The sequence below is a fragment of the Alnus glutinosa genome, chromosome 3 (assembly GCF_958979055.1).
Source record: "Alnus glutinosa chromosome 3, dhAlnGlut1.1, whole genome shotgun sequence".
Taxonomy (NCBI): domain Eukaryota; kingdom Viridiplantae; phylum Streptophyta; class Magnoliopsida; order Fagales; family Betulaceae; genus Alnus; species Alnus glutinosa.
This window is the reverse complement of record NC_084888.1, coordinates 24,837,126-24,859,451: the sequence shown is the minus strand read 5'-3', so window position 1 is coordinate 24,859,451 and position 22,326 is coordinate 24,837,126.

Here is a 22,326-nt window from a genome sequence, read left to right as displayed (position 1 = left end):
CCCACAATATAAGACCGAAAATCTAGACGAATTTGGAATCATTTTCCTTCTTGGATTGAGTTTTCAGTCTCCTATTTGGACTAGGAGAGTGACTACTGATTTTTCTAGGATTTCTAGGGATTCTAGGGTTCTCCTAATCCCTATAAATAGGCCTCCAAACATTAAAAAAAACACACAAGCTTTGAGAGAGGAATCAGAGTCTAGATCAATAAGGGTTTTGGTTTTTCTTTCCTCCTTTAATTATTTTCTGTATGTATATAATTTTAGTCCAAATTAGTTATAGTTAATTACTCTTGTTGGGGCTCTATTGAAGCCCTAATCATGTTTCTTTAAGGTTTTGATTTGCCTTGCTACAACTATTTGTGATTCTTAATTGATTATTTCCAGTTTTCTTGAATTCCTCGCATGTTTATGCTTGATCATCATATGAATGTGGTATGGATTTGTTATTTATGTCAATTTGGATGGCTGAGTCTTGGGCATAATAGAGTAACAAAAGAACTCCATCATAAGTGCTTGGATTAATCAACATGAAGACAACTGAAATAGATGCCATGTTCCAACCTGAATGTGTTTACTGATTTCCATAGTTTAATGCTTTCTTGAAGAACTTAGTAGATGCCATACTAAATCCGTCAAGGAAGAATATAGTTAGAGTAGATGTCATGCCTAACTCGTTGCTTAGGGAAATCAATAACTTTAGAAGTAGATGCCATGCCCTTGTGTTTGGTAAACATTAAGCATCGCAATATGGTTTGAAGCATTCTGCATATCGTTGCCTAAAAAGAGTATGATTAGTGGTGAATATCGAAGCCCTACCCTTTTATTTATTAATTTTAATTATGTTGTTTACTCCATTCCATTTAGGCTTGGCAATTCTGGTTGTCGTGTCAACCCATTTGGTTGGCGTGTCAACCCATTTAACTAATTTGGTAAAAAAAATGTAATTATCCCGTCATAAATATGTTATAAACGGGTTGATGGATCATAAACGTGTCATAAATAGGTTGGTGGGTCATAAACGAGTCATTAACGGGTCATAAATGTGTCATAAACGGGTTGGAGGGTCATAAACGGGTTATAGCCTAAACTCAAACCCTATATATTCGTGTCGTGTTCGTGTCCGATTCGCGGGTCGTGTCAAAATTGCCAAACCTAATTCCATTGCAATCATATTTTACTTCATTCAAAATATTTATCTTAAGAAATTTTCTTTAAACTCAATTTACAAATACTCGTGGGAATGATCTTGTACTTGCTCTCTATACTATCATTTTGATCTTGTGCACTTGCAAATAAAATGTACATTTATTCGCTTACTATTTAGGTTGATATTTGCACAACATCTTCTCACGGTAGTCCTTTTTTGTTGTCAAATTTTTCTTCTTCGAGCCATTCAATAATTATTATATAAATTTTTTAGCTAATTTTTTAGAGCTTAAGAGTTGTACAGTGAAAAGACTTTTCATAAAAGAGCAAAAAAAAAATAAAATTTCTTTTTCTTTTACAATTTTTCTTTTTGGAAAAATTTCAGATATTTAATCAACCTTTTTCATTGATTAAGCTTTAATATTTAGATTACTCTTTTAAATCACTTGTTTAAGAATATATATAGTTTTTATTACATTTTTTTTTGTAAGTTTTTATTATAAATTTTAATTGTATGCAACATATAATTGTAGTTAATTAAGATTATGAAGAACAACAATTATTCCATTTAATTTTATTGATTTGTTTATTTATTTCATTAGTTATATTCTTTAATATTCTTTAATTAATTTTTGTTTAATTTTATCTTTAAAATTTTGACCCATCTGAACGAAAATGCTGGCTCTACCAATGGTTATAAGCATATATTATATCTATATTGCGTACATCATCATCTTGTATAATGAAATAATACTCTGATGCATGTAAATACAACTTAAACTGAGTTCCCCATACGATAACATGTGTATTATGGGTATTGAAAATTAAATGACTTCTAATTTTAACAAGTGTGTGCAAAAGTGTGCAACAAAATATCACAATGCGAAAAATAAGGAAACAGATATTTTGTAGATGAAGTGGAAACTCAATTAAGAGAAAAACCACTCTGGGGCAGCCAAACCCAGGATATCCACTATTCAGAAGACAAAGCCATTTACAAAGCAGTAGCACTCACATACCCTATACAGTGGTCGTACCTTGAACTCTGACGTGTAACCCAACACGAACGCTTCCCAACCAAGTCACCTACTTAAAGGGGTCTTCAATGAAATCCTTTACCTTAGGGCCAACCCCTAAGATATACTTCACACGAACTGTTGAGCACACACCGGCAACGGCTACAGAGCTAGCGGATCTTCAATTCTCCCTAAACACCCTCTCTAAGCACTATGGAATTCGATACAGAATTCATACAAATTACAAGCCTAGAGCCTTCTATTTATAGGCTTACAGAAATCCTAAATTTGTTCAAATTAGAACTCTGGCTATCGAGCATCCGGACGGAAGTTAGCCTTGTCCAGACGGTCTTCTGCGACCGCCTTCCAGAATAGCGCAATTCTTTCCATAACAGGTCCACGTCCAGACGGCTTGGGTGAGCGTCCGGACGGTCTTCAGAGCTGACTAAATTACCTCATTATATTAAAACATGAACCATGAGTTCTAATACCATAAATGCACTCAAAGAAATAACATATGTGCCACATGCGGCCCTTAATAAATAACCACTGTTTTATCCTACATATCAAATATTACATATTAAAAGTCTTAACCTTAAACATAAATGCTATTAGTTGCATTGTTCATTCCAGCCTGGAAAAACTCGTATGTGGTTGTGGTTAACACCACAATTCCATAGTGTCGGAACAGTGAGTCAACTGTCTCCAATAACATAATGAAATACTGAATCATTTAAAAGTACACCACACAATATTATGATGACAGTTATATGTATGCATAATCTTAGTCTTTGCCTTAGGACTTTAACCTGCAGCCTATTTATTACTTATTGCCTTAGGACTTAAGCCATCGGTCTTAATCCTGATTAGTGCCAGAGGACTCTAACCTTGGTCTTACCATTAATTGTGATTACTGATCAATGCCTGAGGGCTCTAACCGCCTTTGGTCTTATTTGAACCTATGGTCTGAATCAGCACTGCCTTGGGACTCCAACCGTCGGTCTTCAAAGATTGATTGATGCCTTGGGACTCTAGCCCACAGTCTATGATCCATTAGTGCCTTAGGACGTCAACCCTTGGTCTTTTTATTAACAAGTTCATATATTCTCACAGTAAATATGCAATGACAGTTTATCAACATGTTCACCATTCATGACAATAAAATAGTTATGGTTCCAAACAAAATGTCAAACAACTTGTATACAATTAAAGAAACCAAAAATCAAAACATCATCAAAGACAACCACGTATCATCAGTGAGTAAAAATTACTCACAGTTATTTCTTTGCTTCAGAAAAGTGTTCACACAAATATTAGCTGCAATATAATTTAATACCAATAATAGTGAATTAGTACAAATCACTATAGACTCATATTAACACTATTTTCACTTTTAACCTTTAAACCTTAACATAATCTCTAACATCATTTAAATATAATAACGACATATAAAATTAGTTAATTAGAATGCCACATATTTCATGTGAGCATTATAACAATATTAATTTATTAAATGACCCAAACACCATTTTTCATTAAAACGGTTATTTACATAAGGATCGTTTTAAAAACATCTATAATCGTAACGGTTATTTATATAAAAGTCATATATATATAAATCACATAAGTATAATATCTTATTTTTTTATAAATATAGATGTAACAATTAATATAACTAATTTGTCACAGTTATAAAATAATTACAATTTTATAGAATATAAAATTGAGCAAAATAACGGCTTAAGTATTTAATAATGCCTAATATTACTTTCAAAATATTTCGACGGTGTAATAGTGCTTTTATAAAATAGTGACTTTTTACTCGAGCATCATAACGGCGTGTTTTATAAATTATTCGCGCCATTTAAAAAGCCTCATTTAAAACACATTAAAACACTTATAAAATATATATAAAATTCATGAAACTAAAACTTACCAAAATATCCACTCTTTCTTTTAATATATATATATAAAAGAAATAAACCAAAAGGTAAGATGATGAAAGAGAGAAGTGGGTCCATTTCCTTTTGTCTTATTTTTTGCTTCCTTTTTCTTTTTCATTATCCGGTCCACTTCTTTCTCTTTTCTCCTTCTTTTATTTTTCTTTCTTATCTATTCTTCCTGTCTCATTCTCTCTTTATTTCTTATCTTTTCTTTTCCTCATCTACTCTTTTCTTTCTTTCCTGTTTCTTTCTTTTTCTATTTTTCTTTTTATTCACTCTGACTCCACTGCAAGTGAGCCGAGAGAGTGAGAAGCAGAGAGGTGAAGATAAAGAGAGAGAGACAGTGAGAGAGATGCATATATATATATATATATATGAAAAGAAGAGGGAAGAAGAGTCCTCCTTCTTTCCTGCAGAAAACCGAGAGGTAGAGAGAGATGAGAGAACTTACCTGATGAAGCAACACCACCAAAAGAGATGAAGAACTGCTGGAATCCAAGGGAAACAGAGAGAGAAGGGCTCTCTAGTTCTTGTGTTGATGCAACCCGACTGAGAGAAGAGAGAGCTAAGAGAGAAAGCTCTCTGTTTTTGCACCACAAAACAGAGAGAGGGAAGAGATTACAGAGAGTAACCGAGAGAGAAAATGAGAGAATGAAGAAGAAAGTGATGCGTAAATGAAGGGAGGGGTTGCACCTATATTTATACACTATTGAGAGGCCGAGATCGGTTTGAGTCACCATTGATCATGTTGGGTGGTCCCTCCTATGTGGGGACCAACCCAGGTGTGCTGAAAAACAAAGGGCAGCAGCCCTTTATTCTGCAGCAAAAGAGAAGTCACGCACAGTGCGTGACTCTCTTGACTTGCGACCAGCAAGGGAAAAAAATTTTGGTGTCTTGCTTGTGGTGGTTGCTGGATTTATTTTTCTGCATTGTTCTTGTGTGAGTTGATATTTTGGTGCTAGCTAGATTAACTATTTAATTTGCACAAAGAGGGTAGATAATTTCCGCTGCGTATTTTGTAATTGGCCTTCACCCCCAACAAAGTGGTATCAGAGCTTTGGTTGTGAAATTACTGTGTAAATTAAATGGAGGAGTCATCTAATAGCATGGTTAAACTCACGGCTTCCAATTATTCAATTTGGAAGACTAGGATGGAAGATATTTTGTACTGTAAAGAATTGTTTGAGCCTATTGAGTTAAATGGGATTAAACCGGATGCCAAAACCGATTATGAATGGAAGAAATTAAGTAGGAAAGCCGTCGGACATATTAGGCAATGGGTTGATCAAAGTGTCTTCCATCATGTAGCCAAAGAAGTTGATGCTTACTTACTTTGGTTGAAGTTAGAGAGTCTTTATGAGCGAAAGACTGCTCAGACCAAAGCCTTTATGATAAGAAGGCTTGTGAATTTGAAGTACAAAGATGGGCAAAGTGTTACGGAGCATTTGAGTAATTTTCAAGGATTATTGAATGAGTTGTCTACCATGAAACTTGTACTAGATGATGAGGTGCAAGCATTACTTATGTTGAGTTATTTGCCGAACAGTTGGGAAACCTTGGTAGTGTCACTCAGCAATTCGGCTCCCAACGGTGTAATGACTATAGGTATGGTAAAAGACAGCATGTTAAATGAAGAGGCAAGAAGAAAAGAGCATGGTATTTTTTCTCATACAGAGGCACTTGTTACAGAAAAGCGGGGGAGAAGTAAAAGCAGAAAACCTCGTGCCGGTGACAGTTGTGACAAGTCAAGGGGAATATCCAAGACAAGAAAAGAGATAAAATGTTTTCACTGTGGAAAGCTTGGGCATATGAAGAGACAGTGCAGAAAATTTAAAAAGGAACAGTTGAAAGAAAAATGTGAAGAATCGAAAGAAGAAAAAAAAACACTGCAGCAGTTGCATCTAACGGTGATGATTTAGTTGTTTGTGAAGATGCTTATGTTAATCTCGCATGTCATGAGTCTATATGGGTAGTTGATACGGCAGCTTCCTTTCATATTATGCCACATAGAGATTTCTTCCCTTCCTACACCAGTGGCAACTTTGGTTGGGTCAGGATGGGAAATGAAGCGAAATGTGAAATTGTGGGCATGGGAGATATACAGTTAGAAACCAGCATTGTGTGCAAATTGCTTCTCAAAGATGTCAGATATGTTCCTGAGATGCGCTTCAACTTGATTTCCATTGGGAAGCTTGATGATGAAGGCTACCGTAATTACCTTGGAGGTGGACAATGGAAACTTTGCAAGGGTTCTCTTATTTTAGCCAGCGGAAAGAAGATTAACACTCTCTACAAGACTGAAGCAAGATTAGTCAAGGGAGATGTGAATGTTGTTGAGAATGAAACTTCCATTGAGCTATGGCACAAGAGGCTTGGTCACATGAGTGAGAAGGGACTTCAAGTTCTTGCCAAGAAGCAGCTCCTACCTAATATCAAAGGTATGTCACTAATGCCCTGTACTCATTGTCTTGTTGGAAAACAAAGAAGAGTTTCATTTCATAAATCCCCACAATCAAGAAAGACTAATATTCTTGATTTTGTTCACACTGATGTCTAAACTATGAACACTAAAACTCTTGGTGGTGCACTTTATTATGTGACATTTATTGATGATCACTCTAGAAAAGTGTGGGTTTTTGCTTTGAAAACTAAAGATCAGGTGCTGGATGTGTTCAAAGCCTTTCACATGAAGGTTGAAAGAGAGACTGGGAGGCAGCTGAAATGTGTTCGAGCAGATAATGGTGGTGAATATAAAGGTTCGTTTGAAGAGTATTGCAGAGGCCATGGCATCAAGCTTGAGAAAACTGTGCCCAAGACTCCGCAGCATAATGGCGTAGAAGAGAGAATGAACAGAACTATTTGTGAAAGAATCAGGTGTATGCTCTCTCATGCAAAATTGCCTAAATCCTTTTGGGGTGAGGCAATGAAAACTGCAGTTGACTTGATCAATCTTTCTCCGTCAGTTCCTTTGAATTGTGACTTTCCTCAAAGGGTGTGGACAGGGAAAGATGTTTCTTTTGAGTACTTGAGAGTGTTTGGCTGCAAGACATTTGTTCATGTTCCTAGAGATGAAAGGTCCAAGCTTGATAGCAAGGTTAAACAGTGTATCTTCCTGGGTTATGGACATGAGGAGTTTGGTTACAGACTTTGGGATCCAGTTTCTAAGAAAATCATACGAAGTAGAGATGTTGTTTTCTTTGAAGATCAAACCATTGAAGACATGGAATAGACTAAAAGGCCAGAGTCTCTCTGTGAAGAACCTGTTGATTTGGGTCCGGTTGTTCCTCCTTGTGTGACACATGATGAACATGGGAGAGATGTACAAGAAGAACATGTTGACACAATTGGTAGAAATGGTGAGCCCGCAGTTGATAATGTGGAGTCAGAAGAGCACCTAGAGCAAGCTTCCTTAGAGCCATCCACTGAGATTCAGTTGAGGAGATCTACCAGAGAGCGCCAACCTTCCAGAAGATATTCAGTTGATGAGTATGTGTTATTTTCTGATGGGGGAGAGCCATAAAGTTATCAGGAGGCTATGTTACATGACCAGAAAAATGAGTGGTAAAAAGCCATGCAAGAAGAGATGAAATCCTTGCATGAGAACCACACATATGAGTTGGTGGAACTGCCTAAAGACAAAAGAGCACTCAAGAATAAATGGGTGTTCAGATGCAAGATTGAACCAAACAGATCACAACCACGGTACAAGGCAAGGCTGGTTGTGAAAAGGTTTAGTCAGAAGAAGGGTATTGACTTTGGAGAAATTTTTTCACCCGTGGTGAAGATGTCTTCTATCAGAGTTGTTCTAGGTTTGGCTGCCAATATAAATTTGGAGATTGAACAGCTTAATGTGATGACTGCTTTCCTTCATGGTGACTTGGAGGAGGAAATATATATGGAGCAACCAGAGGGGTTTACAACTAGAGGTAAGGAACATCTAGTGTGTCAGTTGAAAAAGAGCTTGTACGGACTCAAGCAGGCACTGAGGCAGTGGTACAAGAAATTTGATTCCTTCATGGTTGAGCACTGGTATGACAAAACTACTTCTGATCATTGTGTATTTGTGAAGAAGTTCTCAGATGGAGAATTTATTATTCACTTGCTATACGTGGACGATATGTTGAAAGTTGGTCGTGACACTAGCAAAATTGGCAGATTGAAGGAGGAGTTGAGTAAGTCCTTTGCTATGAACGACTTGGGACCCGCAAGACAGATTCTTGGTATGAAGATCTCTCGTGACAGAAAAAATGGAAGATTGTGGCTATCACAAGAGAGTTATATTGAGAAGGTATTGGACAGGTTCAACATGAGCAAGGCAAAACCAGTGAGCTCTCCACTTGCAGGTCATTTGAAGCTAAGTTCAAAGCAAAGTCCTACAAGTGAGAAAGAAATGAAGAAATGAAAAAAGTGCCTTATGCTCCAGCCGTAGGTAGCTTGATGTATGCCATGGTGTGCACGAGGCCTGATATCGCTCATGCTGTTGGAGTTGTCAGTCTGTTCCTTTCTAATCCCAGCAAAGAACATTGGGCAGCTGTGAAATGGATTCTCAGGTATCTCAAAGGTACTTCGAGGGTATGCTTGTGCTTCGGTAACGGTAAGCAGGTGCTTAATGGGTTTACAGATGCAAATATGGCCGGTGATATTGACTCTAGAAAGTCTACTTTAGGGTACCTGATTACTTATTCAGAAGGAGCAGTGTCATGGCAATCCAGATTGTAGAAATGTGTTGCTTTGTCTACTACAGAGGCTGAGTACATTGCTCTCACAGAAGCTGCCAAAGAATTGTTATGGATGAAAAAGTTCTTACAAGAACTTGGTCTACAGCAAGAGAGGTATTTGCTTTACTGTGAGAGTCAGAGTGTCATCCACCTCAGTAAGAATTCAACTTTTCACTCAAGATCCAAACATATTGATGTTAGGTATCATTGGATTCGTGATGCGTTGGATGAGAAATTGTTACAGATTGAGAAAATCCATACTCATGATAATGGCTCAGATATGATGACAAAAACGTTGCCTATGCAAAAGCTTGAAATTTGCTGAAGGAAAGCGGGCTTGGTGGAGCCCCCCACATAGTCGGGAGGGGGAGATTTGTTGGGTGGTCCCTCCTATGTGGGGACCAACCCAGGTGTGCTGAAAAATAGAGGGCAGCAGCCTTCTGTTCTGCAGCAAAAGAGAAGTCACGCACAGTGCGTGACTCTCTTGACTTGCGACCAGCAAGAGAAAAAAAAAATAGAAAGAAAAGGGAGGCAAGCTGATTTTTCAGCTTGAGTTACAGAGAGAGGGAAGTGAGTTCTTTGAAAAGGCTCTTGAGAAAACAGTGAGGGAGAGGAGAAAAATAGAGCTTCTAACATAGCTATTTCCGTCAGAGATTGGAGGGTCATCTATGGTCCGATCTTGATGAAATTTTAGTATGTTGTTCCTGACGACGAGAGCTACGCATTGACTGGTGTCGATCGTTGGACTTCCTCTCCAGTTGCTCGATTGTTCATCCCCACTTGGTGAGACCTTTCTTTGTTGTTGTTGGAATCCACTTTTATAGTGATGAATTTATGTTTTAATCCAAGAATGTGTGTATTCTTGATGTGGTGATAACCTCTAGATATTGTTCTAGAGAAGACAATTTGTAAGCCCATTATTGTTGATAGTGGAAGTTTTAACTGGACTAGGTCCCATGGTTTTTCCCTTCACACTAGAGGGTTTTCCACGTAAAAATTTTGGTGTCTTGCTTGTGGTGGTTGCTAGATTTATTTTTCTGCATTGTTCTTGTGTGAGTTGATATTTTGGTGCTAGCTAGATTGACTATTTAATTTGCACAAAGAGGGGTAGATAATTTCCGCTGCATATTTTGTAATTGGCCTTCACCTCCAACAGATCAAAGGTTGGGGATTCACAAGTGTTCGGTGGGCAGCAAGAGGATAGAAAACCGTCATTTCAAACTCTAATATCTCTTATCTCCTTCTAATCAGTACTTAGATTTCTAACTAATTACTTCAAGCTTGACTATGTTCTCTTACAATTAGGTATTGATGGTTAAGATTGCTCAAGAACCGATCAAGGGCTGAGAGGTTTGAACGTGGGTGGTGAGTTGCCTTGAGATATTTGTGCAAAATATCAACAAAGAAGAAGCCATGCATGATTGAGGCTTCACATGGGTTGTAGCTTTTCTTCAATATCTAGATAGGCTGCTGGGCTGGTTCCACGGGCTGGGCTGATGGGCTGAGTTTGTGGACAGTACAGCAATAGGAATGGGCTGGGTTCATGTAGGACAAAATAGGCCCACAAATTATTAATGCTAATTTTCGTTCAAATCAAGGGTAGTATTTTTCGTGGATATTTTGGTATTCTTAACGGAGTCCAAAAATTATAAAATTTGGAGGGTAGCTAGAAGACTTTGAGATGAGTGTTTTGACTTTTGAATCGACCAAAACGGAGTTTGTTTGACCATATTTTTATTATTCCAAAGTTCAAGGTCCGTTTTGAACTTTTTATTAAATTAGAATTATAAACGCTTTTTAATCAATGAATATTTATTTTCATAAATATTCATATATGTTCTTTTTCCTTATTATTAAGTCTTAAAATATAATTTTAAGACATTATATTTTATTTGTTAAAATCTGGGGCGCTACATATGAGAATATCATGCTTTTTGATACTGTTGATGCACTAGAAAATAAATTAAAAGAATCAGAGGATCTCTTGGAAAAATTCTCTAGTAATAATTTGAAAAGCATGCTTTGTATTCATACAGAGATTTCTAACAAGCCTGATTTAAGTACTTCTACTTCACATGCTTCTGATTCTAAATTAGATTCTATTGATATTAAGCCTGTGATAGAAGATACAGCTTGTTTAGATAATTCTTGCTTAACTAATCATGTGATACCTAACTAAAAAGAATCAGGAATACAAGGTAAGTTTATTCCTAAGTGTCATAATTGTGGGAAGATTGGTCATATTAGACCAAATTGTTATTTGTTGAAATCCCATAGGCCTTGGATTAAGCAGGATGCTCTGAGGAAAAGTGAAGTTGAAGATTCTTCCTCATCAAAATATGTCCCTCCGCATAGGAGACATATAAAAGGTAAGGGCAATATTGTTTGTAAGAATTCTAACCATATCTCTGCAGAGAAAGTCAAGCAGCATTCCAAATAAAAAAGTCTGCCCACCTGTCGTCATTGCGGCATCACCGGTCACATCCGACCCAAATGTCCATAGCTCCAAGCTCAGAAGAAGAAGGCTCAGAGGAAGTTGCCTACTAAGACCACATCAGGTACTCTACCTTCGACAGGACATCAGGTTCCATGTCATCAGCGGTAACAACAGCGGTCTGTTCCGGAGAACACATCAAGGCACTACAAGAAAAAGCCGCAAAAGCCCGATAGCAACCATGCCTATAAAAGGTTGCTGAGCTTGTTACAAGGGATGCTGAGGAGAATGGACAGTATGAGCAATACCTGATCACATCTACCACGGGTACATCGGGGTTGGGTCAGAAAGGATGAGACCATTCACCCCTTGAGGGTGAGTGGACTCACCTAGTATAGGTGCAGTATCACCATGCCTAGGATTTTGGTTCCTAAATCCTAGTGCATACCAGGTATGTTTGCATTGCATTGATTGTCATATCTTATATATCCTATTTTTACCTTGCATTCTGTTTGAGGAACCACCTTTTCTATCCCTAGATTTTCTCTTGGTTGCTTTGAGAATTTTCTGCAGTTACATTCTAGGGATGACAGAGAAAGCATGTCACTGCTTTTCTGTCTTGGTATAGTCAAACCTCTCTCCCTGAGGTCAGGTTTGCTCTTATCTTACATGCTTGGACTAAACTGTCTTCTTCTCTGTTTAAGCATGTTTTTGTTATTTTTCTGCTTTTATTTTTTATTTTTTAAAGGGGGTGGGGGGGAGAAAGATGCATATATTTATACTTGTATTTAGCTTTTCAGATATCTTATGTATTTTTACCTGATGTCTCAATTCTTGGTGCATTACTCTTTTTGCTTTTATATAACTGAGAGTTCTTGTTTGATATCTGCAAAGTTTTCCTACTGCATCTATTTGATAGATAGTTACTTTCCTCATGCGATGAAAATATGCACTATCCAAGGCTCCCCTAAGGTACATTTTTCCTCTCTGACTTTTAGCTTTCGAAAATTCTAATGAGAGAATTTTTTTTGCTAAAATGGTCAAATTGACCAACTCGCTAGTTGAACCTAGAACCCATAAATTCTGGCAGTCTTTCTAGGTTGCAGCACCAAGTGATAAAAAGCATTCAAAACTGAATAAATATGGATAAATAAAAAGATCCACTGCTTTTGTGCTATAAATCTGTTCTTAAACTTGTCCCTATAGAAACAGTCAGTGACCAAATCATTGCAGAAATAGATGGTCACTAAAGGACGAAGTAAAAGAAAAGTGTTGCAGCTTAGGAGGAGGGTATCAGATGAGGGTGGCTAGGCTCTAGTAAAATAAGGTTTGACTTTTGACTGATCTACCATTGATTTTCTCTCTTATTTAGAAATTTCAGTTGCTTTAAGTCATATCAGTGAACTTCATACCTTATTGAGAAAGCTTTCACACACACACACACACATTGCATGAGTTAAGTTTACTATTGAAAAATTTCTATCTACAGAGAAATTTTTGTGCTTATTGACTCTTAACTCTCAGTTATATCTTGGTATATTTTTGAAATGCTATTTGACTGTTTTATCAGTTATTTATGCATGCGTGTTCTAAAGCTAACGTTAGGGAATTTTTTTTTCTGCATATTTCCCTCTATTTTTCAGCTTCTAGTGTGAAGCATCCGGACGAACATGTTCTTGCATTCGGACGCGCTCGGTTCTGTCGATCTCTTATCTGACAGCATGCTGTCAGGACAAGTATGTACCACGTCCGGATGCAAGCTTTTTGCTTTCTCTGCCAAACACATACCACTACTTTTTTCCTATTCTATCGTGTTGTGTGTGTTTTCTCTCGGACTGATCCCAAGATCTTGGCATTCTCTGCACATCTTTTCTCATTCCCAGGTATTTCCTTTGACTTTCCTTATTCTCTTAAGCTTTGGATCTTTTTAGAATATTGGAATCTTTAATTGATTATGATTTGAGAGATTGTGCATGAATATCTTTTTCTGTCTTTATGCTGGATGGATATTACTAATCTGTGCCTTTTGGATTGCTATATCTACTTTTGTATTTCTTTATGCATCCAATTGATAGCCATCATAATACCACATTCTGTTTGAAACTAACAGAATCTAATATTTTCTTGTGGTGTTATTTTTGGATAGATTTCTGTTTAAATATTTTCAAGAATATGTTGTCCAACGACTTCCAGCATAGTGTCAGAAAAGAGGGCTCTTTGGAAAATAGACCAGTGTTGAAATCATTTGTTCTAGAGATCTCAAATTTTAGATGAGCTCATTCCACCCACTTATACAGAGTCTTCTGTAACCTTTTCCTCTAAATTTGCATCAGCTAGAGATTCAGTGGTGAATCTTCTTTATCATCTTGCAGACCACTTGTTTAGAGGATTTCTTTCTGCGGATGATTAGTTTCGGACTGAAAATTTTCAGTCTATGGTTTCCCGGCTTCAGGAGCAAGAAGCTGAAGTGGCTCAAATTCAGGAAATATGATATCTTGAGGTTTTGGTTTTCTCTTATGTTGATTTGAGCTTTTGTTGAGACACTTTACTATTATTCTTGTTGTTTTGAATTTTAGTAATTGTGGTTTTCTCTTATACTCTGTTTACCCTTTCTCCTTTTGAGACAAAAATGGGGGATTATTTTTTGTTTTTGGATCGGGAATGTATTTCCAAACCGGTCAAGTGTTTTTTGTCCCAGAATGGCCAAAGGGTGAGTTTGTTAGTTTTTATGTTGGCTACATTCTGGATGACAAAAATACTTTATGTAATGGTTGCAATTTAAATAGGATGATCGGTTTCTATTCAGAGTCTTCATGTAATATGAACAGTGTTCATTTCAAGTCATGTGACTGATCACAAGTTTCTAGAAGATGTCAATGAAGATTCCATGCAGTTTCCAAGTCAACAGTCGTTTCCTGTGCAATCGTCTGATCGTGCCATTGAATTCGTCTGGACCCCCCGCAGTGTCTAGAAGCTTCAACGTTGAAGACATCCGGACGTCAGAGCAACACCGTCCAGACGCTAGGTCAAGCTTCTCCAATTTCTACATAGAGTTGGATTTCAGTCGACACTGTTTAGGAAGTCTTTACAAGACGTCTGGATGACATGGCAACACGTTCGGACTCTGTCCACCATTTCAAAATATTCCGGACTTCCTTTTCGAGCGCGGAAAGGAGTTACAACGAAGATCGTCCGGACGCTCAGCCAAGCCGTCTGGACGTGGACCTGTTATGGAAAGAATTACGTTATTCTGGAAGGCGGTCACAAAAGAACATCCGAACGAGGCTAACTTCCGTCTTAGGGGTCGGCTCTAAGGTAAATAAATCCATCAAAGACCCCTTCAAGTAGGAGACTTGGTTGGAAAGCGTTCACGATGGGCTTCGTGTTATAGTTAAAGGTATGACTACTGTAATGGGTTTTTGTGAGTATGAGTGCTTTGTAACTTGCTTTATTTTTGGATAGTGGAGTTCCTGGATTTGGTTTCCCCAGAGTGGTTTTTCTCTTCACAGAGTTTCCACTTTGTCAACAACTATCTTGTATTATTTAAATTCCGCATTTAAGATATTTTGTTCCACACAAACACTCACTGGGTTATTTTAAAAGTCAATATTTATTTTCAAATACCTTCACCAATTAGGTGAGTCCATTCCCCCTCAAGGAGTGAATGTCTTCCTTCTTCTTGACCCATGCATGCCTTCTTGTAGGTGGTTGTTGGTAAGATTTCATCTTATGATCCATCCACTGCATCATGCTCTACATCCAAATAGGTAGCTCCTTCCAGTATTTATCATCTTCCATCTTCTGCGGCTTTTTAAAGTACTTGGTTTTGTTGGTCTTGGATTTGCCACTATGATTGGCAGGAACAAATCTCTGTTGAGGCCGCTGATGCTGAGGAGCCTGGTGCTGTGGGCCGTAATGCCATGGGGCTTGATATTGAGGATCCTGATGCCGTAGGGCATGATATCATGGAGCCTGGTACTAGTCCAGAGGTCTTGTACCAAATTTTGCTTGTATAGGCACCTCTTTCTTAACCTTTGCTCTCTAAGCCTTGAGGAGGGAGCACTGGGGTCAGACATGCCCACTTAATCCGCAGTGATGGCATATGGGAGATCTTCCGATGGTAGGGGGCTTCTGAGGGACCGGAACATCTCCATTGATTTTGTCCCTCCCTTTTATCCTCGGCAGTGGGTGGAGGCTCGGGGACTGTGGGCTTAACAAAGACAGTCCTAGAAGTAAAAGGAATGTCAGAGGAAGGAGCTACATACCCAAGTCCAGTCTTATCTGTTGGGCTCTTCTGGATTGACAGCATATGAGTCAGCTTCTCATCGGTGACTCGTTCCAACTATAGTTGCGTCTCCAGTAGCTTCTCCTTTAGTCCCTATATCTTGAGCAACAGTGAGCTTTTTTCTGTCTGTAAACTATTTAGCTCATGAATGTGTTGCTTGCGTGCCTCTCTCAGTTTCTTGAACTCTACATAGCTTATAAGCCTCCTTGAGTTCTTCTCCATCTTCATCACTGTGCTCTAAGTAGTAAGAATCCTTCTCTTCTACAAGTGGAGCCACAAAGGCTAGAAATTTCTCTTGCTCAAGAGCTTCTTCTTTGTTAGACTCATCACAGAGAGTCACATTGTAAGCCTTCCCTTTTCCCTTCTTGAGGTTCCCACAATCAGCCCGTATATGCCCAAACCCTGAGCATTCAAAACATCTTGGGCCTCTAGGATCTTTCTTCTCAGCTTCCTTAGGTTCAGATTCTCTAAGGGTCTTCTTTATTTTTTTTTTCGAAAAACCTCTTCTTGAATCGATCATTCCCCATTAGTCTTCCGAAATTTTTGGACTTTTTCTTCATCCTTAGAGTCGTCTCCATATGAGACTTCAACCTTCTTCTTGGAAGCTTTTAGGGCAATGGTCTTCACCTTTTTGACCGAGGGTAGGGACAGCTCATAAGTTTAAAGAGATCCCACCAACTCTTCAACCTTCATTTCTTCCAAGTCTTTGCTTTCTTCAATGGTTGTCACTTTGATCCTGAAACACTCGGGCAAAGATCTTAAAATTTTACGGATGAGTTTTACATCCAAGACGGGTTTCCTAAGACTCACCATTGAGTTTCTTAGGTCGCTCATTTTGGAGTAAAACTATTTGAATGTCTCATCTTCCAACATCTTAATTTCTTCAAATCTAGAAATCAACAACTGAGGTTTAGCAGATTTAACAAATTTGGTGCCTTCATATGTTGTTTCTAAGATTTGTCATGCTTCTTTAGCAGAGTCGTTTGAGGTTCTTACGAATTCAGACGGAGAAAGTGCTTGACATAGAACATGGAGGGTTTTATCATTGGTAAGTCGTGCATTTTTCTTAGTGACTGCTTCGAGAGTTGCATCTGATGGCTTAGTCCAACCAGTTTCAACAATTTTCCAACAATCAATGGATTTTAAAAAGAATCTCATACGAGCTTTCTAATAGCCATAGTTCGTACCATCAAAGGCTGGAACATTATTAAGATTCAGAGACATTTGAAATAAAACTAGAAGTCAATAGGAAAGATAACACTCAAGAATTGAATCTTAAACAGAGTGTACCAAGCTCTGATACCAATTGAAAATTAAAGGACTTCTAATTTTAACAAGTGCGTGCAAAAGTGTGCAACAAAATATCTCAATGCGGAAAATAAGGAGACAAATATTTTGTTGACGAAGTGGAAACTCAATTAAGAGAAAAACCACTTCGGGTCAGCCAAACCCAAGATATCCACTATTCAGAAGACAAAGCTAGTTACAAAGCAATAGCACTCACATACCCTATGCAGTGGTCATACCTTGAACTCTGACGTGTAACCTAACACAAATTGTGACGACCCAATTTTTTTTTTTTTTTGAAAACATAAAATGAGTCATCACAGTGGCATGATTACATGTCGCTCAGCCAACATACAGTACACATTCCATAACATGTACCTGATAATCAGAGTTCCATCTACGCAGCAGATAACACATAATAACATTATCAACATAGCGGAAGGTACATCTATAAACAATATTTAATTACAACTAAAGAGCCATTAATGTCTATCTGTTTAAGACTTCTACATACCTATTAAATACATACCAAAAGACAGGCTCATAAATACAAGTGTCACAGGCGACACGAGCCATAAACAAAGTCTACCAAAAGGCGAATAACCCATAGTCCAACCATTATAACTAGCTTCAGTCATAACATCCCAAGTACTTTGCTACGACGTCATTCATTAGATCCACTGAATCTGCAGTCAAAGCATCAGAGTCTGTACGGTTGTGGGTTTAACCACATCCGTATAGGTGAAAGTATGAGTTCACCACTTCAGTAGTATAAGACTCACTAAGTATACAATATACACAAACATAATTGCATCCAGGGTTCAACAACGTTATTCACAAATCATTAAGTTCACACAACAACACATTATCGAGTACAACTCACGCTATGCATCACGCACTTATATATTATCACGGTTTCTACTAACAATATTCCACGCATCTCACGTGTGCTGGCACTTCAATGCTAGGCTTACCGTCAACACCGCTCGTAAAGCTACAACCCGCAGGGCACACATCTCACGTGAGCTAGCATTTCAATGCTAGGCTTACCACACATCTCACAAGTCTTCAATGCTAGGCTTACGGTCAACACCACCCATAAAGCTACGACCCACAGGGCACACATTTCACGTGAGATAGCACTTCAATGCTAGGCTTACCGTCGACACCGCCCGTAAAGCTACGACCCGCAGGGCACACATCTCACTTGAGCTAGCACTTCAATGCTAGGCTTACCGTCGACACCGCCCGTAAAGCTACGACCCACAGGGCATACATCTCACGTGTGCTAGCACTTCAATGCTAGGCTTACCACACATCTCAGCCAATAGCTATTGCCCTATGGCCTACCACTATGTCAGATACTACATCACTGGACTTACCATCTATCAACTACCGGGTTCTCATAATACCAAAGCATCCACACTATATACATATCATCACATGTGTATTCTCAAACGTCTTTCTTTCAACACATACCACATTCCTCAATACAATCGCATTTATTTTTATCAACAATTTCATAACCATCAATACATTCCAATTTCAACATCCATTTATCATCACAATTCTCAATCCAAATATATCATAACTCATTCATATATATTTTTACCAACAATTCCATAACCATCAATACATTCCAATTTCAACAACATCCCTTTATTATCACAATTCTTAATCCAAATATATCATAACTCATTCACCTATATTTTTACCAACAATTCCATAACCATCAATACATTCCAATTTCAACAACATCCCTTTATTATTACAATTCTTAATCCAAATATATCACAACCCATTCGCATATATTTTTACTAACACTTCCATAACTATATATACATTCCAATTTCAACAACATCCATTTATCATCATAATTACAATCCAATATATCCCAACTCAATCATAAACAATTTTCTCAATAAATTTCATAATCATAAACAACCAAGATTTATCAACATATATCATATTCACAACATAAATCTCATGCAATACTCAACATCAATTCAACGTCATGCCATCATTCACAATACAAATCTCATGCATCCTTTAATATCAATTCATTACTGAAAAATTGAATTGACTTCTAAAAATAAAGTGTGTGCATATGTGTCAACAAAAATTAAAGCACAGTGGAAAGTAAATGACACACAGATTTTTGTTGACGAAGTGAAAACTCAGTTAAGAGAAAAACCACTACGGCGCAGCCAAACCCAGGAATTCCACTATTCAGAAGACATAGCATGATACAAGACAGTAACACTCACATGTACCGATGCAGTGGTCGTACCTTGATCTCTAACGTGTAACCCAACACGAATGCTTTCCAACCAGGTTCACCTACCTGAAGGGGTCTTCAATGTAACTCCTTACCTTAGAGCCGACCTCTAAGATAGATTTCGGTTTACAGCACAACACACTTGTAAAACGACTTCAAAGGAATTGATGACTTCTCTGAGCTCTAATGGAATTCACACCGAATTCTTGCAGTTCTTAGTGCCCAGGGGCCTCTATTTATAGGCTGGGGGCTCAAATGAGCGTCAGGCAAAATATACCTGGGCACCGTCCGGACGTTGGACATGGGCCGTCCGGACAGACAACTATGCGACAGGATTTTTCGAAAATTTCGCGGAGAAATCTTTCCTGTTTAAGGACATCGTCCGGACAGGATGGCACATCGTCCGGACGGTCGCACGTCAGCTGCAAGTAATTTCCTTATAAGGCTCTCGAGTGTCCGGACCATGGGGGATGATCGTCTGGACGGCTATTCTTCAACACGCAATTTCCATATTGGTAATGTGCCCGTCCGAACCATGATAGGCAGTCGTTAGGACGGTTGAAGTCGAATCGGCAATTTCCTTTTTTGATGCACGCGCGTCCGGACCACAGCTGTCAGACGTTCGGACGGTCATATTTGAATTGCGATTCTTGCCTTACGGAGACTCGCGTCCGGACGAGATACCGCATCGTCTAGACGGTTGATTGATCTTCCTTTTCTTGGAACTTGGAAAGAAATCAGAAACTAATCGAGTACTGGGAGGCGTCCGGACATGCTGCTGAAACGTTCGGACGGATGCAAGCTGGCACAGAAACTTCTCGATATAGTATGGGGTCCGGACGGAATGAACACTTCGTCTGGACGGATGATGCTAGTCTGTCTAGCGTCCGGACGGGATGACACGTCGTCCGGACGGATGAAACAGTTGACATATGGGCGTCCGGACGGGATGGCTCGATCGTCTGGACGGCTGACAGGGAACTTGAATTCTTCTGACTTGTAGACTCTGAATAGTGGAATCCCTGTTTACAGCATCTTTACACTTAAGTGATTTTGTCCAAACACATAATGAGGCCAAAATACTAACAAACTCCCCCTTTGGCCATTCTGGGACAAAAATTACTTGACCGGTTTGGAAATACATTCCCGGTCCAAAATAAAAATTACTCCCATTTTTTGTCTCAAAGGGACAAAGGGTAAAACAGAGTAATAAAAACTAACTGTCATAAAAATTACTCCCCCTAACGGTCTCACAAGGACCCGGGAAACAGAGTAATATAAGTTCAACAGTTATCAAAAATAGAGACTGAAAACTTGCTAAAGAGGGAGAAAGCAACAAAGTAAGAGCCATCACAAGTATTGTAGCACACGCATGTATTTCTGTCTGAAAAACTAGTCATAGAGCAGGTCAGAATTATGAAAACATGGAGATGATAGACCAGTATAATAGAAACAAAAGTTACCCTGCCAAAATAATGAAGATAACCTGCTCAACTCATGCAATGCGTGTGTGTGTGTGTGAAGACTAAACCCACAAGGTTTGAAAAATCATGACAAATGCAACTGAATTTCCTAAAAAGAGAAAATCCGTGACAGATTAGCCAAAAGTCAAACCTTACTCTTACTAGGGCCTAGCCATCCTCATCTGATACACTCCCCCTGAGATACAGCACCGAATTGTTTTACTTGTACCATGAAGGACAAGATAAATGTTTTACTTGCTCATAGAGGGCAAGGTATATTGCAAAATCAGTACAGAAGCAGTGAATAGACAATTTTTTTTTTTTTAAAAGCACAAAATTCATATGAATAACTGCTCAATTCTTATGGTGCTATAAGCTAGAGGAAATGCCAAAATTTATAGATGCTAAGTTCAACTAGCCTGTGGTCAATTTGACCATCTTATCACAAACCTCTTCTCTTATTCAGAATTTCTAGAAGCAAATAGTCAGAGAAGGAATGATGTACCTTTAGGGAGTCTCGGATAGTGCACTTTTTCATCTCTTGAGGAAAGGAGCTATCCTACTTTTGCACAACCAGGAAAACTAACTTGGCCAAAATAATCATATACTCTCAAATGTATCTAAGCAAAGTAAATTAATGCTCACAGAATTGAGATATCAGGTAAAGATACATACAATATCTAATAAGCCAAGAAGAAAAAGTCCTGCAAATTCTCCTCAAAATACCCTTCTTTTTATTATTAAAAACAAACAAAACATGCAATATGGAAATGACATCATATGCAAAGGTAAGATCACACCTGTAACTGCTCAAAGATGCCAGTACAGAAAAACAGTCGCTCGACCTGCTTTTTCTGTCTTCCCCAATAGATACCTGCAAAGTTCTCTCAAGAGAAATAGGGGGCACAACAAGCTAGTTCCTAGATTGCATAACAAGCACATAAATATAACATAAAAAGTGCAAGCAATCAAACCTGATGCCTTAGGATTAGGAACCAAATCCTAGGCATGAACACCCGAACCTACTAGGTGCGTCGGTTCCCCTTCCTGGGGTAACTGCCTTTCTCAGTCCAAGTCTGCCTTCCAGTGGGTGGTTGCTAACAAGACTGCATCATCAACTCCATCATGTTTTGCATCCAGACAGGAGGCTCGCTGGAGTATTGCTCTTGAGGCCTTCTCAAATGCTTGGGTTTGCTCTTGTAAGTGCCTCTGTAATTGGCTGGTACAAACCGCTGCTGAGGCTGCTGATGCTGAGGAGCATGAGACCAAAGGGCTTGATACTGATGCCTTGATACTTGTCCCCATGGTACTTGATAGGATGCCTGATACCAAGGAGTCTGATGCTGAGTCGCAGGTCTAACGCCATAATGAACTTGTCTGGGCGCTTCTTTCTTGGCTTTGGCCTTTTGAGCTTTCAAGAGGGAGCACTGAGGCCGAACATACCCACTGAGACCACAGTGATGGAAAATAGGAGGTCTTCTGATGGAATGAGGTTGCTGAGTGCCTGGAACATCATCATTGACTTTTTCCTTCTGTTTATCTTCAACAACGGGAGGAAGCTCTGGGATTGTAGGTTTCACAAATACAGTCTTTGAGGAAGAAGGAACATCAGAAGAGGAAGCCACATACCCGAGACCGGTCTTGTCATTTGGGCTCTTCTGGATAGACATCATACGAGTCAACTTCTCATCAGTGACTCTCTCTAGCTGGAGCTGTGTCTCTAGTAGCTTTTCCTCCAGCTCTTGTACTTTGT